The 13,823-nt window shown below is 37.3% G+C and overlaps 1 long non-coding RNA gene across 1 annotated transcript; it reads right to left on the bottom strand.

Annotated features, from left to right (window-relative positions):
- Positions 1-10,711: 10,711 nt before the first annotated feature.
- LOC139739769 (uncharacterized) lies at positions 10,712-13,154 on the bottom strand. Its single transcript, XR_011711526.1, has 3 exons — positions 12,709-13,154; positions 11,948-12,011; positions 10,712-10,822 (listed from the first exon to the last, which is right to left on the bottom strand). It is a non-coding gene; the product is annotated as an uncharacterized lncRNA (long non-coding RNA).
- Between the last annotated feature and the right edge of the window lie 669 nt (positions 13,155-13,823).

Genomic DNA, 13,823 nt, shown 5'->3' with positions numbered 1-13,823 from the left:
GGTGATGATGGTGATGATGATGATCATCATCATCATCATCATCAACATTATTTCGTTTATCATCATTACCATTACTATTTTCATTGCTATAATCATTTCTATTATTATCATTGCTATCATTATAACCATTACCATTATTATTTCACTTGTTCTAATCTTCTTTTACGTCCTTCCTTTCTCCCTACAGCTTCAAAAGAGGATGGCTGGTCCTTCTCAATAAGGAAAGTCGAACAAGTGTCAAGCGGGAAGAAATATAAGGTCATTGACCTCTCCAAACCTGATGAGTTGTATGGCGGGGGGAGGGGGCGGGGGGAGACATTTTCAGCTTCCACATGCCAAATTTTCAATGGACATTCATCTTTGATGATGGCGTACGCTTGAAGGTGCGTCAACGAGCTGCCTGCGTTCTCAATCTTTCTTTTCTATGACTGCATAACAGACGAATGCGCAAGGGGCCTTTCTTTAGTCTCCAACATAGAAAATGCGTATATTTGCCATTTGAGTTAACATGATTATGATTGTTTCATATTTCCTGAATAAATACACTTCTCTTCGACATGACTTGAGTTAGATATCATAATTCCGATAGAATTTGTTTTGGTCTTAAGAGTACCGTTTGCCTTTGGGAGCAGTGATTAAAAAATGTTCGAGATATCACATTTGATGCATATGTGTAGGTAAGTTGTATCACAAAACATCCTACCATCACAAAATGTTGTAATGAAGCCTGAAATATAAGGAGATATCACTATTTTCCCCACTAAACCATATCTGTAGACGGTTTAGTCCAGAAGCGTTTTTTATTATAATTATCGTTCACATTTTGTATATTTAACAATACTTAACATTGGTTATACTGATTCAAATTTTAACTTCGGTTGATTCTATCTCCATAACTCACATTTTAGAACTATTTTGAAGGACTAACGCTGGGTTTTTGTTTCATCTGCAAATGGTAAATAATGCCTTTTAAACCATCACAGTGCTTCTGGAAAATGTTGTGAATGACAATATCATAAATACAACTATCGAAGATCGATCGAGCAAGACTGAACTCCTTATTTGACCGATGCATTTTCTTGATGGCTTACTCTTGAGCTCGTTGCACAGAAGATCCGTTCCAGCAGACAGATTAATGCTGAAATGAGGACATTTCGGCACCTCGGCCTCGTCATGGGGCTAACATATTAATAGAAATCGGAATTGTCATACACGATGTTTCACATAAGGATGCAACACGCAAAGGACCGATGTTCATGGTTTCTACCCTATTGCCAGATCCCCAGGGCAACGCCATTCTTCCCTTGCCCCCCCCCCCCACACACACAACAGAAATAAAACAAACAAGTATAAAGAAACAAAAAGATGTAAAGAAACTTGGAAAAGGACCCAAAATAGTGCGTGATAAACGTTGATACTTTTTCCCCCATGTTTCATTCAGGGTTACGAGAGATGGAGAGTGATAATAAAAGAAAAGACATTAGAAGAAAACAAGCACGTAGCCAGGCGTGCTTCGCGTGCACGCAGTGGTAAAACACATGACATGGTTAACACGACATCCCTGCTTCATGTCAGCCCGCAGCTAGGCCCGAATTTTGATGTATGCAGGTAGTCATTAATTTGTTTTCCCTTGTTCCTGTGGAGAGAGTGACCTGTGAAATGCATGAAAAAAAAAATGAATGAATTAAAAAAACGCGGGACATTTATTATGAAATTCATGTAAAAAAATAATCTAAGCCTTACCCCCTTTTTTCGGTTAACCAAACGTTAAAGAAGCCGGTTGTATGCGGCTAAGCCCGGTGCCGATCTTACCTTGACCTTAAAAATAAAACAGTCGGAAACTTTCTGACTTTCTTCCGATCTCCTTGCTGTGCCACCACTCCAGAAATAGACGACAAAATAATTACCACATGCCGACTTCTTGTGTTTTTTTGACTCACATCATATCGAATTCCATCTTATTTAGACCACTGGAACTAGACCATATCGCTCCGTTATTTCACTTTTTCAGTGATTAAAACTATTTTTTTTTTTGGGGGGGGGCACCGAGTTTCACTATTTAGCACTTGACTTTATAATTGTGGCGACTCTAAAATCTATCGGGGGGCTTTCTGATTCCCTGCATTTTGATCTCTTGCAAAATAATCATTGTTGCTCATTTTCAACAGCGACAACGAAAGAACCATCTGCATGATATTTGATTATTGTTTCCCCTCCATACCCCAGATGTTGATGCATGCAGCGAATGTCTTCAACCGTGGATCAGAAGATAATTTTTTCTTCTGTGTAAATGAATCAGATGCTCACAAAGTCCACACACTTTACCTATGGACAGGAAATCTATCTTTTGCACAATGCATATTGATACTTCGCACAATAGGGTCTACATATTGATACTTCTCACAATGCAATCGATACTTCGCACAATACATATTGATACTTCTCAAAATGTAATTGATACTTCGCACAATACACATTGATACTTCTCACAATGTAATCGATATACTTCGCACAGTACATATTGATACTTCACTTGGATTCATCCAGTACTCATTCCAATGTATCGTTAATATGTTTTGATTATTGTTGTTTACTGATCAATCCACACTGTCTTGTTTGACGTTACTTCTGTCAATAAAGAAAGTGAGATGTATGTTATGATATTGTCGAAAATGGAAATGAACTTGAACATGAACTTGAATCTGCAGGAAGAGGGTTAAAAGAATGTACATTCTCAGCGAGTTGTGGGCAAACACAAAGCATGGACGTATTTGGCTGATATTTGTGTAGAACCTATCTATGCCTTTAATCATTATTAGTTTTCTCTTCACAGATATCATAGCCAGGCTATAGCTGTATCAGATGTATAGTAAAAACAGATAAACATGTCTTCCTATAGACCGGTGAATGGTCCCCCTAATTCGCTTGAAATGGCGTTAATTTTTCTGCTCAAGTATTCTATAGTTATCATTTATTTTCGTTCTCTGTCGAATTTGTGTCTTACTCTTAGTTGCTATGGTTATAGTTCCTCTACAACTAAACAATTCTATCCATATACGTGCATGTAGGTTGTATATATATATATATATATATACATATATATATATATATATACATATATATATATACGTGTGTGTGTGTATGTGTGTGCGTGTGCGTGTTTTAATTTCCTCTGGATTCTGTAATGACAGTGGAAAATCAAACAAATGCCATAAACAACCAACACCTTTTTTGCCCAATATTCTACACATTTTCCTCTATTTTTCTTTTCTTTTTTCTTCTTTAGTTTAGCTCCTTCCTCGCCAATTTTCCCCTTTGTTAAACAAAGGCGTCGAACCGGCTGATGCTTCTAAATCATGTAAATAGTCTACTTTTTCGTGTTGGTCGTATTCTGTCTCAAGGGACAACGACAATTTCCCGCTGGAGTGAAGAGGAAGCAAAGAATAGTCTAACGGAGTCATCGGACATTTATCCTAACGAGTATTACAATTTGTTGGCCGGTCGTGTTTCACTCAATGCAAACATGCACCTAAAAGCGTTGTCTACAAGACTGCCCTCTTTGTTAACAAAAGTTACACACACACAAAAAAAAGAAGTTTTGGGCTATTAAAGGCTTGCTTTGAAGTCTTTTGACTGGGCTCGAATTGCTGGTTAACCGCTTCGCTTTGTGATTTATAAAAGAACATCTGATGTTTAATCAATTGTTTTGTTCGTAGATGTCCAATCATGTGATCTTGCTCACTCTGTATAGTGCGTATCGGCGAGGTATTGGGTGAGGGTCTGGCTTGAATTGAGACTATAGCGGAATACGGCGGAAGTTGAATTTCCCCGGGTCCGTTCATGTCATACCGAGATAGACATGGTGTACAACATCGATAATTTTGCAATAGTTAGTCTCTCTCTGTGTTTGACATGATTCATTGCATCCGTACGCTGTTCTTGTTTGTTTCACGTCATTTAAAGTTCCCACTTGATTCGAAGTGGAATAAAAAGATAGGTGTACCTCTTCGATAGTGATACGCATAACACTAATCAACATAACCGAGATTTGGTGTGAAAGTAAACTTACGATGAACGGTACAAATGCATGCAAGACACATAAAATTGAACATAAGACACTATACAATCTTTGAAGTACTATTTGTTGTGTGTCACTGGATCTTGCTTCAGTATCTTACATATCAGACGATGGGCCACCATCGTTTGGCGCCAATTTACATCATTAGCTTCATCGAAGATGACTTGATTACACAGTCACCGCGGAATATTCCCCGAAGAAGGGTCTTCTTTACCGCGTTAAGTCAATCAGGAAAAATCCTGTGTCATGCCCTGACATTGACTTGTCTTGTCACAACCATGTGAACCGTGGATCATTCCAACAAGTGGACTCATTTCACCCTCCTCCTTTTCCTTCTTTTGGCACAGTCTAAGGTCCTCTTTCATCCGCTCGCCACAACTGCCGAATTGACACATCACGGCGAGGTGTCCTTTAATGTGTCGTGATTGGATAAGTAGGGGGCTTGATTCCCTCCGGCATCTGCGGGGAATAGTCCCCCTGCAAATGACAACAATGTGTATCTCATCAGCCAGAGATGACACACAGTGTAACGAATTATCGTCCAAATTGGACCTGCCATCCACGAATCTGTGTAGGAAAAGTAAAATTACACGCGGAGCTGATCAGAAATTCGATTGCAGAGCGCCGTCGTCTGTGTTGGCTATCCTGCTCGGATACTCTGCCGACTGCGCGGCGTTTACGCAGTGTGCACACCACTTGCGCACCACTTGCGCACTCCTGCGCGCCATGCATCCGAATCTGAAACTTCGTGAAACTAGTTTAGTGGATATAGCTGACCCGGGAGTCGAAAGTAGCCGGCTTTCTGAATCATGACACGTGTCAGTCGATTTTCCTGGTGATGGGATGCATAGCGGGATAATGTTTTCAAAGCAACGCTTCCGAGAGAGACAGTCACGCAGTAATTTCAGTGGGTGGTTACAGACCAGACAGCAGTGAAAGCACTTTTTTGACTATCTTTAGAAGATCATCCCGTGTATCTCGCTTCGCCCTTCTTTGCGACGTATTGATGAATATCATGCGCGCGTGCTGGTTAGAATTAACAAATCTACAATCTGAAATGAAGTGTTACCATGTAGCCATACGATTTAGATATGGTGGTTCTCTTGAAGGAAGGGGGAATGGCTTGAACGAAAATAATTCAGGAAAACAGATAAACAGTACCTGTCGACGCATATTTGACTAATAAACGACAATTCAGTGGCCTTGGAGTGGAATATACAGCTAAAGAAACTTGCTATGGATAGACTCGACGACATTCAATGTGTATCACATTTGAGTGATTCGGGTTAAGTGGGTTTCCTCACTCTGTTTTCCATCATCAGTAAACAAAATCGTTGCGGAGGTAACAACGCAAATCCTATCAGAGTAAAATTTAATGATAGAATGTTCGAGACACCATCAAAATGCAAAAGAAATGTGGAACTATGTTCATCATTTAGGAATATACGGCCTACTACATGTGCACATGTCTTATTCATCGTTTAATTTTGTTTTGTTTTGTTTTGTTTTGTTTTGTTTTGTTTTTTAGTGAGAAAACTACTCTCTGAGACTGAGAGAAAAATACTAAGAGGACCATGTCATTGTCAATAGCCTATAGCCTTGTCATGTACACCCTCTGCACACGGGTGATGTTCGTTATTCTGAAGGTTCGTTAATCCGAAAATAATACAAGGTTCGTTACTTTGAAGGTTCATTATTTCGAAACACACGCACATTCCGTATACCTATAGATGTACGTTAATCCGAAAATGAAACAGGATTCGTTAAGCCGAACATTAATTTTTATGTCATTATTCCGAAGATTCATTGAAAATGCAAAAAAAAAAGAAAGAAGTGCGTACTAACGAACCTTCGGAATAACGAACTGTAACCCTGTAAGACACACATTAGTTGGCATCGTCCAGTCAGTAGTGTACATCGAATCGAGGAACTCGAGATAACATTTTCTATTGTACAACTTGAAATAGACTTCAAATGGGTGTTTACAAAATAAAAACAACCTCACAGGTCGGCTAATAATATTGATTTTCTTTATATTGCACATAATTATGTGTTTGAGTGTGCCTGTATGTATGCATGCGTTTGTACATGTGCATTTCAACGTCTCTTTTGATTCTTCTCTACTTTACTCTTGGGCGAAGCGTTTGAAGGTATATTGATGCATTTGACCGAAACAGGCAGGAAATTTGTGAGGTTTGCTATGTGACCTAGTACGAAAAGTACTTAGTACTATTATCTTCCTGTGATCTCATACAATTATCTCTGTACGTTATCAATTTGAACCTGTCCTGTTATTGGCCTACAATTCGTGCACTTCTTAAATCATTTAGGGCCGCTTCTATTCCATGTACGAGAAAGTCTATTTTAAACCATCAATGCCCAACTAATCAACGCCTTCTGTTCTTACACAGATGACTGTAGAGTTTTAACACGACACAGCACATGTCTATGCGGGACATCACGTACACGGCCAGGATATTAAGATTCCCATCTTGAATTAGTGAAGGTGAGGGTGTTTTTTGCCTCTAAATTGACACTTTTCTCTATATCCGACTCCCTACACTCTCTGAAAGCTGTTTAAAGAGAGAAGACCAAAAGAAATATTTATTGAAAGATTTATTTAGTCACGTTGTACATCGTAGCCCAGGGGCTAAATTGCATAATACAAAATAGATTATAAAGAAATCATGTTTATATGGAAGCACGTGAAAACAGTTTAAACAAGAAGGAATGTTACACCAATGTGTTTCAGCAACAGTGTTTAGAATTTGCCTTGTGAATATCAAAGGAGGTGATTTTCAGATTTTTACATTTCAACAACTATAAATTAGCTATACTGAGTATACCGAGTACAGAGTTTCAGGATTTATAATAATTAGGATGAAGAATAAGAATGTTTTCAAAATTTTTAGCAAATGGCAATGAATAAGGATGATGACATGGCAGCCTTACCATAAGAATACAAGAGTTGGGGCTCAAGGAAGCAGAACAAAAGAAGAAGGCATGCATAGATTCTACACAGGTGAACTTGTTAAGCAAGTGATATTGTAATGGAATTACACTGCTACAGTTCTGAAATATGTGAGGCTCTGTTGCCATCAACACTGTTCATTGCAATATGTGTAAGATTTTCAGTTTATTGGTTTCATCTCTGCCCAAGAACAACAATAAATTCGACGAATGTGTACATGGAGCTGTTGATCTATGTAGGCCTACTGCATGATGTGAAATTATGAAAATTGTCTGGAATGCCCCTTTAATGCACTAAGAACGCGTTTTCAATTATTAAAAACCACTTTTATACTACTCACTAAAATGTATTGTGTCATTTCCATTTTGATTCAGAAAAAAAGAATCGGCCAGAAGATGAAAAAGAATCCCCCCTTTTTTTTTCTAACAGATGAAAACATCGTTCCTGGTACACTGCAAAAACAGTGGTGTTAGATTTAACACCACTGGTGTTGAATCTAACACCGGCCGAACTTCAATAAAGGACCACACCATCTGGTGTTGAAGTAACACCGTCTCTGGTGTTAAAATATCCAACACCCATGGGTGTTAAAGGGTGTAAAAATATACCAACACCAGCCTCGGTGTTTTTTCAACACTTAAGAGAGTGTTAAGAAGTTGACACCATAATGGTGTTCATTTGACATCCCAACACCAGTTATGGTGTAAGTTCAACACCCGTGGTGTTAAAATATACCAACACCAGCTTTGGTGTTGCTTAGATTATTGATAAGTTGACACCACTTTGGTGTTCTTTTGACACCCTTTAACACCAATGACGGTGTAACTTCAACACTATTTGTTGTTAGAATCTATACCCCAACACCTGTCATGGTGTTATTCTAACACTTCAAAGTGTTATAAGTTTGCATTATTTGGTGTTTATTTGACACCACAGAAGTGTTGATTCAACGCTTCAGAGTGAGATATAAATTCCAAGTGATGCCAACTTATTAACAATTTGAAGTGTCGATACCTCGACATCATTTCACACTCTCCACATTCAATCGCACAAAATAACACAGTAATGTAAGTAGGTGAAAGACAGTCACGTGCTACTAGGTTGATCAAAATATTTAATAAATTCTGTCTGTCACAACAAAACACAATAATTCTATTACATGTAATGAAAGCCTCATCTCTACAATATAAGTATCAAAATGGAATACCTTTGACCCTGTCAGTTGGTTCTTTGATTATCTATGCAAATGAGATACATTATGGCTATTGTAGGCTAAAATATCAAATTTAAATACTCACTCTGAATACCTTTGGCCTTCTTGGCACTATCAAGTTGAATTTTCAAATGAAATTGATACTAGTATTATATCTTCTTGGCTCTATCATTCAAATGTTCAAATTGAATTGCCTACTCAGCTGTATAATTCAAATATTCAACATAGATCATCCAGTCTGGTTGTAAAATGTTAACATAAAAAAAAATATATACTCTTTCTTTTGATCAATGCTATTGCAAGTGATGATACAAGCATGTGAAATTCGGATCATTTAAATATTCAAATGACACACATAAGGCCTTCTTGGGCCAATATTTTCAACTCGAACTGGATGTAATTGATACCCCCACCTAAAACTTAGAGAGTTAGCTCAATTCATGATATTCTTGTATGCCTTTTGTTGGAAAAAAAAAAAGTACAATGTAACAAAAGTCGTTACCATAGCAAGATTACTCAACAGTGAGATCAGTGTGCAACTCATTTTAAGATTACACTGGTTACATGAGCGAAACCTCAAGCAAAAATTATACTCTTTCTTTTGATCAATGCTATTGCAAGTGATGATACAAGCATGTGAAATTCGGATCATTTGAATATTCAAATGACACACATAAGGCCTTCTTGGGCCAATATTTTCAACTCGAACTGGATGTAATTGATACCCCCACCTAAAACTTAGAGAGTTAGCTCAATTCATGATATTCTTGTATGCCTTTTGTTGAAAAAAAAGTACAATGTAACAAAAGTTGTTACCATAGCAAGATTACTCAACAGTGAGATCAGTGTGCGACTCATTTTAAGATTACACTGGTTACATGAGCGAAACCTCAAGTCAAATGCTAGAAAACTGAGGGAGCTCACCCAATTCACAGTATTTTTTGTTTGATTTTCATTTTAAAAGATGGTTGCCATTACATTAGCACTCTGTTCAATATTTCAGGCCAGATGCTCAGAAACTGAGGGAGATTGCATAATCAACTGTTGTGTAAGTTTTTAATTTGAAAATGTCACTGCCATGATAACACTTTCTTTGACCGATACAAAAGATGACATTTGCACATTAGCGCACTACAGTGGTCACGTGCCAAATTTCAAGTCAAATGCCTAAAACATGAGGGAGTTATGAGTCAATCACAATATCTTCGATTGCTTTGTATTAAAAAAAAAATAAGTTAGCATGGCAACGCATTGTTTAACATTGACGAGAAAAGTGTTTTGCACATCTAGAATTTATCTTGTCACAATATATAGGTGTCATATCTCAAGGTTATTGCTAAAAATTGAGAGAGTAAGCTCAATCCACTTGTAGTTTATACGATTCTCATTACAAAATACCATTAACTTGACAACATACTATTTGACAATGACGAAAAATAAAATTTGCACAGGTACATAATACAGTGGTCACATGTGCCAAATTTAAAGTCAAATGCTCAAAATCTGAGGAAGTTAGCTGAATCCACATCGTACTTGTGGATGATTTGTATGAAGATGCTGTTGCCATGGAAACGGATTTATGACCCCCACAAAAAGTGTCTTGCACGATAACATATTATCATAGTGACCATATGTATCAAATTCAAATTTAAATGCTAAAAAAAAAAAACTAAGAGAGCAGCGTGATCCACACAATTTTGTATGATTTGTTTAAAAACTGCAATTGCCATGGCAACAGATTTCTGGACAATCGAATTTCAACAGAATTGATTTAAAACTGAGTAGCTTGATCCACATTCTGTATTTGTAATCTTTATGAAAATTTGATGTTACCATGGTAATGCATTACTCCATACTGACACATGTAAACTAGGACATGTAAAAATTACAAGGTCGTTGTTCAATGTCCTCTGGACTAAAGGTAATCACCTCCTCATCAAAAACTGTCATCGACTAATGGAGAGTACTGCTTCATCAACTGTATACAACTTGTATCATCAGTCTCTATCTCGGTTCCTCCATAGAACTGGACTTGGAGTATCTTCACAGTTTCATTGTCACAATGATGATTCTTCAAGTGTCTTCTAAAACCATTGAACGAATCAAATTATGTCCGTACACAGGCCCCCTGGGCGCAATTTATTGTTTGTCCATCACTCAGTCCATGTTCGTATGGCAAACAGTGAAAAAAAAGCAGTTTCAGTGGGAACTCCTAAAGAATGCATCACTTCATTATCTATTTGAAAGTTTAGATCTCGGTTCACGAACTCGGGGTAATTCCAAATGTCCAAAGGTTGATGAGAGGTTTTGCATACCGTAGACAAAACACATATTTAATGTGCTTTGAACAATGTGTCGAAGGCACTCTGAATGATATCACCAGGGCAGGGTAGTACCAAGTGGTCAACAATGAAGTAATATTGGTACACATGTATGTTATCCTTCTGACGTCCTCTGTCAAGCAAGCTGCATCTTCTGATCTTCAAGCAAGCAAGCTGCATCAAGAGCTGCATCTTCTTCTGCTTTCCCTCTTCAAGTGGTGATCAAAACTAGCATCAGGCTGAAAATGTAAGGAAACAATGAAAAACAAACAGACATTGTATGAATCTATTACAAATAAAAACTAGACAAATTTGACTGTGACCTTTATTTCGATTCCATAATGCAATTTGATAGACTCAGTCATACATAGGCTTAACACATTTTATTCACATTTATGATTATTTTAACAGATTTCAAGCTATCACACACACGGAGGGATGGACTACTCAAAACCATAACAATTCAGGCACCACTTCTTGGCAGAGGATAATAAATGGATCTTATTCCATTTTACTTAAAGATCACTATAATTTCACAATTAAAACTCACTTATACCTATTTTTTCTTAAAGAAGCTTTGAAATTTATCACTTTTCTCTTATTCGTGACTGATCAAAAAGCAACTTCAAAATTTCAGCCTACATATGGGGAAGACAATCTTTAAAGTTCAAGGATCGACTTTGAAGCATTCACGAGTAAAGTTCTCGTCGACATCAGGACATAACCCTGACAAAGGCAAGTGCGCAAAAATATTCACAACATCCAAAAAAAAAAGTTAACCTGTGAAACATTGAAAAGCAAGTGATCTTAATAAATTACATAGTCCAACAACACAAAAAAACCCAGAAAATTTCCCTTGACCTCTAATTTCTTTTCTAATACAAAAACAGATCATAGAAAGTAGAAAATGCAAAATCAATTAAACTCGTAAAAATCAATTTCATTTTCAGAATACCAAAGTACTGTGAGTTCTAATTGCCTGTCCAAAATGACTCATAAAGGCTTGTTCAGATATGATGAGTCAAACTCCGGCAACATTTTAGTGCACAAATCAATGCGATATGAGATGGTAAAAAACAAACAAATAAACAGATCAAAATGCAACAAAACAAAACAAAAACACTGAGGCAAGAGGAATATATTTTGCCACACAGTGGCAAGAAGTTATGGTGCAATCAAGCTCAAAAGTAAGTGAAGATACAATGTCATGAGTTTATCTTTATCTTATTTTTTTTTTTTTGAGTCATGTGCATTCATTAACATAATGAAAGTGGCGTGGTTCGGCGCACCATATCTGAACACTAAAAATGTCAGGGGGTTTGTCGCATCATATTTGAACAAACCTTATAGTCATGTAGACTTACCTTTTGAAATCGGATAAGGTAGTCTATAGCCAAAGCCACAGCAATCTTGCACAATCCTTGCGCCCTGGTTCACAGGTGGAAGCAGATAGAGTACAAGAAGGATTTGCAGGTTACTTACATTCTATGCTGTGTTGTAAGAAATGCATGTTATATACAATATATTCTACGACTCATTAACAAAGTATCCAGGTATCAACAGAAATTATCAGTGAATTGCACTGCATAATCAGGGAGCATTAAGTAAAACATATGATCCTTCATGTAGGATGAACCCATGGGTTGTTGTGTGACTTCTTTAAAAAAAAAACAAGAAAAAAAAACTCTTCTTTATTTCATCAGCATCTCCAAAATAACAAAATTACATTACATATTGATTTGTGACTGTGAACTTTTATATTACAATTGAGTTTGGTGAAATCCATTCATCTGCCTTTGAAAAATCAAAGTCACAAGATATTTCCTGCATTTTTTTTTCATAATGAAGGGCTCCTGACCCTTGATTATTGACCTCATGACCCTTATCGACTCCAGGGAAACGTTTGATAAAATGTATTGTCAGATGCAAAGATTTCAGCTACTTATAACAGTTGTCACCAATGACAAGTTTTGTGGAACGCCCCCTGGATTTACATAGCCTTACCAAGTTTCATTCACAGATGATTGTTTTCAACTTGCGGCATGATACACAAGAAACGATATTGGATGGATAGACATCTAGAACATAAAAAAGGGGCTTTCAAAACCTATAGTATTGTGCATACCCTGACTGCTACCAGGTCTGGTGGTACACTATTTGATGATTGCTCCAAGTCTCATGAATCCACATCAGTTTTCCGCATGTGTTCTCCCAGCAATCTCAACAGCTTGACTGTGGTTTCTGAAGGCTTTCCTCTTGCTAGCTTGACAAGACCTTCCACCAAAAACTGGCCACTGCTCAAAAAAGCTTGGCATCGTTGCCTGGGAGAAGGAGTGAGAAGTACTGTTCAACCTGCAAGTGTAAGGACCATGAACATACATAATTATCAAGTGGCTACAAGTCCACAAACTGTCAAACTGGTGCGCAAGGTGTGATGCACTGGCTTAGGATTCAAAGTACTGAACATCCACATAACTGCACTAGTGTATTTACTGTATACAAGTGCATGAAACAGATTTATCTTGTGTGCATGAAAGATTTGATCAGAACTGCAGAAAACAAAGGGTTTTGTTCAGGTGGCTTCAGATTAATTCAGTCGGTGATTCTATTATATATACCTACTTGAGATATGCTCATAATTTCAAGTTCGTTTTAATTAGCCACCGGGGGGGGGGGGGGGGGGCAATAATATCCTGCTTCCAGGTATTCATCATCTTTATGCAGTGTACATTTATGCAAATATTATTTGAGGAGAAATGGAAAAATCAAATGCCATTTTGCAATTGATCTACTCTCATTTTCAAGGTTTTTTAGATAGATAATAAAAGGTCTTTTTGCAATTCTGTCATTTTCAAGATTCTCAAGTGCACTATTGCCAATATCATTAAGTGTGGCAATAACATAAGTATGGGGAAGAGGCATATTCCAGAAGGGATTTTTTTTTCAAGAGATTATTTCAACAAATACTACCATCAAAGTAGACGTATATTCCCTCACCTGAATCATGAAAAAAGCGATGATACATGTATTCCATTTTGACTCATTTGTGAAATTTAGGATCAGTTCTCAGACAGAGAACAACTGCCAGTTATTAATATGGGCTGTGATTCTGTTTCTCGCTACCCTTGAACTCGCACCTTACAATTAGATCTAGAGTCTAGAGTCTTAACATGGACTCGGTGGAAATACCGGTTTTACATGCATGTGACGTCATCAACTTTATAAGAGCATATTCTTATA

This window comes from Diadema antillarum, unplaced genomic scaffold, assembly GCF_040938485.1.
Source record: "Diadema antillarum isolate AM-2024a unplaced genomic scaffold, OU_Dant_1.0 seq00000817_RagTag, whole genome shotgun sequence".
Taxonomy (NCBI): domain Eukaryota; kingdom Metazoa; phylum Echinodermata; class Echinoidea; order Diadematoida; family Diadematidae; genus Diadema; species Diadema antillarum.
The sequence above is the reverse complement of the archived record's forward strand: the minus strand, read 5'-3'. Positions and strand labels throughout refer to the sequence as shown.